Consider the following 6,742-nt stretch of genomic DNA (forward strand, 5'->3'; position numbering starts at 1 on the left):
TCTCAGGATCCAGGCATCCTTATTGTACTCAGAAATTTGGCATTCAAGCCAGGAGGAATATAATCACAATATAACCGTTTCTGTCAAAAAAAAATAAAAAATTATTTATTTATTTTGTTTTATATAATATATACATATTTTTTAAACCATATATAAAAAATACATAATTGACATTCAAATATTCTATCTAACATGGTCATTCAAATATTTTTATTTCTTGACCACATTATGAACATTAAAATGTTTTTTAATTAATATATTTTTAAATACATGTTAATATTGCTTAACACTATATATTAAAATATTCTATTTATCATCCACATTAAATATTATTATTATTATTGTTATTTAAATGTTTTATATTAATTTTTTATTAAGAATTGAATGAAGTACAAATCTCTTCTTATTATTATTATTATTAGAAAGTAATTCAATTTTTTTTTAAGTATTTTTTCTCTTTAAACATTCAAACATTTTATGATGGTGAACATACATACATATATATATATTTGTCTAAAATATTTGGGATTTTATATAAAACCTAATGACTTCTAGTATTACAACAAGGATATTGCAACTCTCAAGACTACCAACTTTAATTTATCGATCTGGGATCTGTACAAACTTAAGAGGTGACAATGTTGTATGCACAGTAAGTGCAGTTCTACCTAAGTTATTATGAGGCAATGAATCAAACCAAGGTGTAAAGAGACCATTTTGCAAGCTCAAAAGAAGGTAGTTTACTAAATCTAATTTGCAAGAAAGGAAAATATTGATTATCCTATTGCATGAGAGAAGATTTAGATCTTCTTGCGAGGAATGAAATACTTTGAAAAGAAACCCTAATCTGCTACAGAAAATGAAAGACAAAGAAACAAACCTAGTTTGGCAAATAAACCTAGTCTAGCTACATATATTCTAAGTACCATGAAATCAACCCTACACTACTGCATCCAAAGCATATCATATCCTAATTACAAGCTCCAACAAATGCTTCAATAAATATCAATGTAAACTATTATGTGTTATTGAATTCATGAGAAACAATTAACCCTAATTGCAGTGATGAAAAAAAGGGTTCTAAGAGGCCTTTGATCTTCCTTAATCTTGTTTCCAAGGCCTAGAAGACGTTATGGAGGGTTTAGAAACAAAAATGAGGCTTAAGTGCAATTATTGTCAAGTTCTGGTAGGTTTTGCACGGTGTTACACGATTGTTGCAAAATGACCTGTATTGCTACAAGATTGCATCTTAGAGCATTCCAAGGGCATAAGAAGTGATTTGAAGATGAAGGAAAGATGGTAGAAGGTTGGAGAAGGTTATGGAAGGCCTTGCCAAGCTTAGTCCTCCTAAGGAGTCCATCTTGCAAAAGGTAAGAATACAATCCAATAACCTCTAGTAAATTTGTGATGTAATTTATGTGTGTAGACCATGTAGAAGGGATGGATGAGAATGGAAGGAGAGTGCCAAGGAAGATGGTGGATATGAAAATGACAATAATGTTGTTATGTTATGCAACCAGATCCCAAAACAGAAGAAAAGATAGATCAACTACTCGAAAATTAGCATCTTTGAGGGGGAAACCTCCTTCACATGACATAAATGAACAATTCTTGGATGATCCAAATGACAAGTCCTCCTTGGTATATATAGGAGTATAAGGGGTCACAATATATTCACAGCCTACATAACAATATTAAGGTAAGGGCACAACAATAACAATAATGAGTTTCTATGGGGCACAACAATAACAATATGAGGGTTAAATGGGAACAACAATAACAATAAGGGAGTTACACTAATAATAACAATAAGGAGGCTACACTAGTATTATAGAGACCTGACATGCCCCTCTCCTTCAAAAAAAGTGTTGTCCTCAACACTTGAGTAGTTCTAGATGCTTCTCTATAAAATTCTCATCCTCCCATGTGGAATTTTTAGTGTGTAAGTTCTTCCACTTAATGAGATACTCTAAAATTGATCGATTTCATAGCTATTGGTTTCTTGTTTCCATGACTGCTTCAAGATCCAATATGATTTTTCCTTCTTCATCAAGTTTTGGAAATATTGTTTGAACTAGGAGCTTGTCACCGATAACCTTCTTTAAGCATGAAACATGGAAAACTCGGTGTACTCTGGAAGATGTAGGTAGCTCCAATTTGTATGCCATAGTACCAATCTTTTGCAATACCTTATAAGGACCATAGTACTCGGGTGATAATTTAATATCCTTCTTAGCTTACTTGAGCGACATTTGTTTGTATGGTTGTAGCTGTAAAAATACCCAGTCACCTACATCAAAACTTCTTTCATTGTAATTTTGATTTGCATGTTGTTTCATTCGATTTTGCGTCATAGTGAGGTTATCCATTAAGAGTTGGAGAACTTGTTGTTGATGCTCAATGTGATCTTCCACTACTTCAACCTTAGAATTTTATCTTAGAGATGATGTGATGGACAATGGATGATATCCATAAAGTGCCATAAATGGGGTCATTTTTGCTGCAGTATGAAGTGTTATACCACCATTCAACTAGAGGTAACCAATTGACCCATTGTGTTTGTTTATCATATACAAAGCAATGAAGATATCCTTCCAAACATTTGTTCACTATCTCATTTTTCCCATCAAATTAAGGATGATAAGATGAGCTATGAGCTAATTGAGTACCAAGACAAGAAAATAATTCCATCAAAAAAATTCTAGTGATAATGGGATCTCTGTCACTTACAATAATCTTTGTGTTTCCATGTAGCTTTTGAATTGTTTCCATAAATGCAGTAGCAATTGTATTGACTTTAAAAGGACGAGATAATGCACAAAAGTGTGCATACTTGGTAAGTCTATTAACTACCTCCGTGATGTCACTCTTTCCTTTGGACTGGGGTAAACCTGTGATAAAATCCATTGAGACCTCCTCCCATCACTGACTTGGAATGGCTAAAGGTTGTAATAGACCTGGGGTCTTAATTGCCTAAACTTTATTTTATTGGAAAACCAAACATTCTGCCACAAACTTCTGAATATCAAATTTAAGGCCATCCCAAAAAAAATCCTTCTTGACCCTGTGGTATGTTTTTAAAAATCTTGAATGCCCTCCTAAGGGGGAGGTATGCAATTCCAAAATAATCTTTTCTTTGAGTTGGGAATTCCTACATAGATATAAGTGATCTTTGTACCATAATGAAATCATTTTTTTGTATGTATGTATCAGATGTACTGGGATTGCTGCAACTTTTGAATGAGTGTCCACACCTCTTTGTCATTCTTCCATTCATCCCTTGCTTCAGTTATCCAATCAGGCTAGATAATAGAAATGGCATAGAGAAATACTTCCACATCCTCGTCCTTTCTTGAGAGTGCATCTACAACAACATTTTGCTTCCCTTTTCTGTAGATGATTTCAAAGTCATAAACCAACATCTTTGTGACCCATTTTGTTGCTCTTCTGACGATAATCTTTGTTCCAAAAAAAATTTAAGACTATCATGATCTATATTTACCTTGAAGTGTCTACCCATTAGGCAAGGTCGTCATTGCTTTAGCGCATGTAGTATTGCCAACATTTCCTTCTCATAAACAGGTTTGTGTAAATACTTTCCCTTGATTGGACAACTTTCAAAAGCAATCAGTCTTCCTTCTTGCTTTAAAATAGCACCAATTCCATTTCTTGGGGCATCACATTCCACAATAAAGGTTTTTGTGAAGATTGGTGCTTGGCACATTTCCTCTTTAAGATGTTCAATGGCCTTAGTTGCTTCTGGAGTCCAAGAAAATGCATCTTTCTTCAGCAATGTTTTTAGAGACGTTGTTATTCTCCTATAATTCTTAACAAACTTCCAATAATACCTTATCAAGGAGAAAAAATGACGAGCAGGTGGAATGTTTCGAGTGCTTTCAACAACAACAACGGTTCGAGTCCCGGGGGGTTGAACACAACGAAGCATTACTGGAAGCCGTGCAGCAGATCAAGCACGCCTCAGGCAGCTTGCAGAACGATGTTTTGTTGCTTGGTGTCACGAGTGGCCACAACAGCGATGCCAAGCATGGCTTCGCTCGGCCAGAGATGTACAGGAAGCCGCTTGTGGGATCCATCCAGATCTATGTGAGGCACGTCTTTCTCTAATACAAGAATCCCGAGATATGGTCACCTTAGGTGGAGGCTGCTGAGTTTGATCGCTTGCCCAGGCTCCTCGCTGCCACACATAAAGCCCACAAAAATGAGACTCCAAGAAAGACGAAAATGGAATACAGAGCTAGGGTTTCTCTGAGTGACAATGGGATTTTGGGCGCGGCAACCATATACTATTCCTTGGACAGATCGTTGGGTTGCAGGGTTGCAGATCCTCTAGGTCGATGGTGGCTACTGTTTCGTGGAAGGGGCTTAATGGAGGAACCGGCTCGGTGGGAACACACAATGTCGATTTGCTGCATATACTTTTGTTATTTCACTGAGCCCATAGATGGCGACCCCTTCTGGACAAAATGGCTACTACGGATGTACTGGAAGGTTGATTAGTCTGTGGGGACTGTGTTTCCATCCGGGCACAAAACATTTGATTGCAGCCGGATTGGCAAATCAAACCCCTATTGTGGCCTGTCGCTGACTGAGAGCTATGCTATGGGGTGTGGAGCAACTGAGGGAGCATCTTGGCAGATGGGTCACTGTGCACGAGGTGCCATGGTGGAGGATGGACCATCCAATGATTATTTCCTTGAACCCTCTGCAACCATCGACTTCCAGCATTGCTCAACAGTCCAGTGATTCATGAACAAGTGCATGGGCGTGCATCAACGAGTCCCGCTTTATGGGTTGTTTGTGGAGACACAAATCTACACTGTCCTACATCCTCTATGGACTATTTCGTCGTTCGAGCTATCTCCATTTATGTGGTCTATTGATCATAAAAATGAGCCTGGCTACCGGAAACTGGATAATACATACCCGAAGGAGTTCACAGAGATCCCATTATAAGGCGCCGCATCTGACCCTTCACGGCCTAGAAACCATCAGTCGGAAGCATAACCCCTAGTAAAGTCTCAACGATATCAAATTTTTATTAAAACCCCTTTGGGGATATTTATCTTGGTTTGGGTTCTTGCAACAGACTCTAACATTTGAAGAATCACATTTTCCACCATATTAGATATCCTGTCGGATCTCAACATCTGATATATGGGGGCAGAGCTCTCCAGGATACCAGACCTCTCATGGACTACAATATTATATCTACGTCTATAATAACACTCAATATGAGGCTGAGAGGTGGAGCAGCAGTAGCCTACAGTAAAACAAAACAAACAGGAGGTGGCATAGAGTGCAGTTCAACAAAAAATATAGAAACACGACAAAAGCACAAAAATGCAGGGCTTTCTTTCAAGAACATCCTCTAAGGGAAAAATACTACTATAGCAACACCAAAGCAAGCTGGAACTGAACCCAACCCATATATTGTGAAGCAATTGAATTATACCCCAGAATATAACATAGATATACCAGAACAGACGAACATTGTAATACTTTTGAAAAACAAGCTATTATCTGTAGATTCAACTATTTTTGGCCAAAACCTGTCGAGCTGGCCCCTATCAAATAAGTAACTAAAAAAGTCACTAACGTACCTAATTGATAGCTCAGCTTCTCAGAGATCAAAGTCAGTAAGGTATGTAGTCGCTTGTCCGCACCAGGCAAGGTCCGGCAGGGCTTGCTTGACGTTAGGTGTTGAAAAGTGTGCAACAAGAAATGCTTGTTGAGAGTGCAACAAGATGATGGAGCTTAGTGAAAAGAGTCGCCTTCACTAAGTGGGCCCGCAGGCTATTTTTGGCGCAAGTCTATTTTTAGACTATGTCTATTTTTAGACATATGGATCATGTCTATGGATTGCAGGTTGTTGTTTATGGATGATTGGTCAAGTAGGGAAAAATAGATGGACTTCTATTTTTGATGAAAGTGTGAGTGATCACAGTGTGAGTGATCAAAGTCTATTTTTAGACTCGTTGTCAAAAATAGAAAAGTCAAATATTATTGTCTCATAATAATATTTGGACTATAAACTTGATCTTATTCTCTTGGAGCACTTCAGGATGAGCTACGGATGTGGTACATGCAGATCCCAGAGGGAAATACGTGGTTACCTATGGGATGACTAATATTTGCATGCAAGACTTCAGTTAGAACTCAAGTGAGTTGAGTTTAGTGGACTGGAGGTGCAGTTGATGGAGTTGTGTTCAGTTTAGCTTTGTTAAACTGGTTGTATTTAGTCTAACTGATCAATAGACTAGAGATGAGTTGGGTGAATTAGTTATTAATTAATTCACAAGTTATTAACTCATAATACAACTATTGAATACATCAGTTAACTTAGTTGCATGGTAGTGCATGTTCAGTTCAACAGAGACAGGTGGTAGAGAATCAGATTGTTATCAGTTGTGACTATAGTTGTGCACCAGATCTTGCACAATCAAGGGATTGAGTATGCCAATGAGTTTGCTCACGTATTTGCCCAGTATTGTAACCTTTGTTCACATCCAACAAAGTGCGAGTGATTATTTTGAGGTGAAATACGAGTTTGGGAAGCCATTCTCATCAGTTCTTGAGCAGGTATTGAGCAGTGGAGGCAGGCAAGCAGTGGAATAGATTTGGAGATCAGATCTAAGCTGTTTGTGTGTAACAGGTGGAGCTGGTATTGGATTGCTTGTGATAAGCATTGTAGTTTGTAATGTTGCATGATTCAATCAATATA

Source organism: Pinus tabuliformis, chromosome 8 (assembly GCF_031772625.1).
Source record: "Pinus tabuliformis cultivar Carrire ecotype Pingquan chromosome 8, CPIR1, whole genome shotgun sequence".
In the NCBI taxonomy this organism is placed as follows: Eukaryota; Viridiplantae; Streptophyta; class Pinopsida; order Pinales; family Pinaceae; genus Pinus; species Pinus tabuliformis.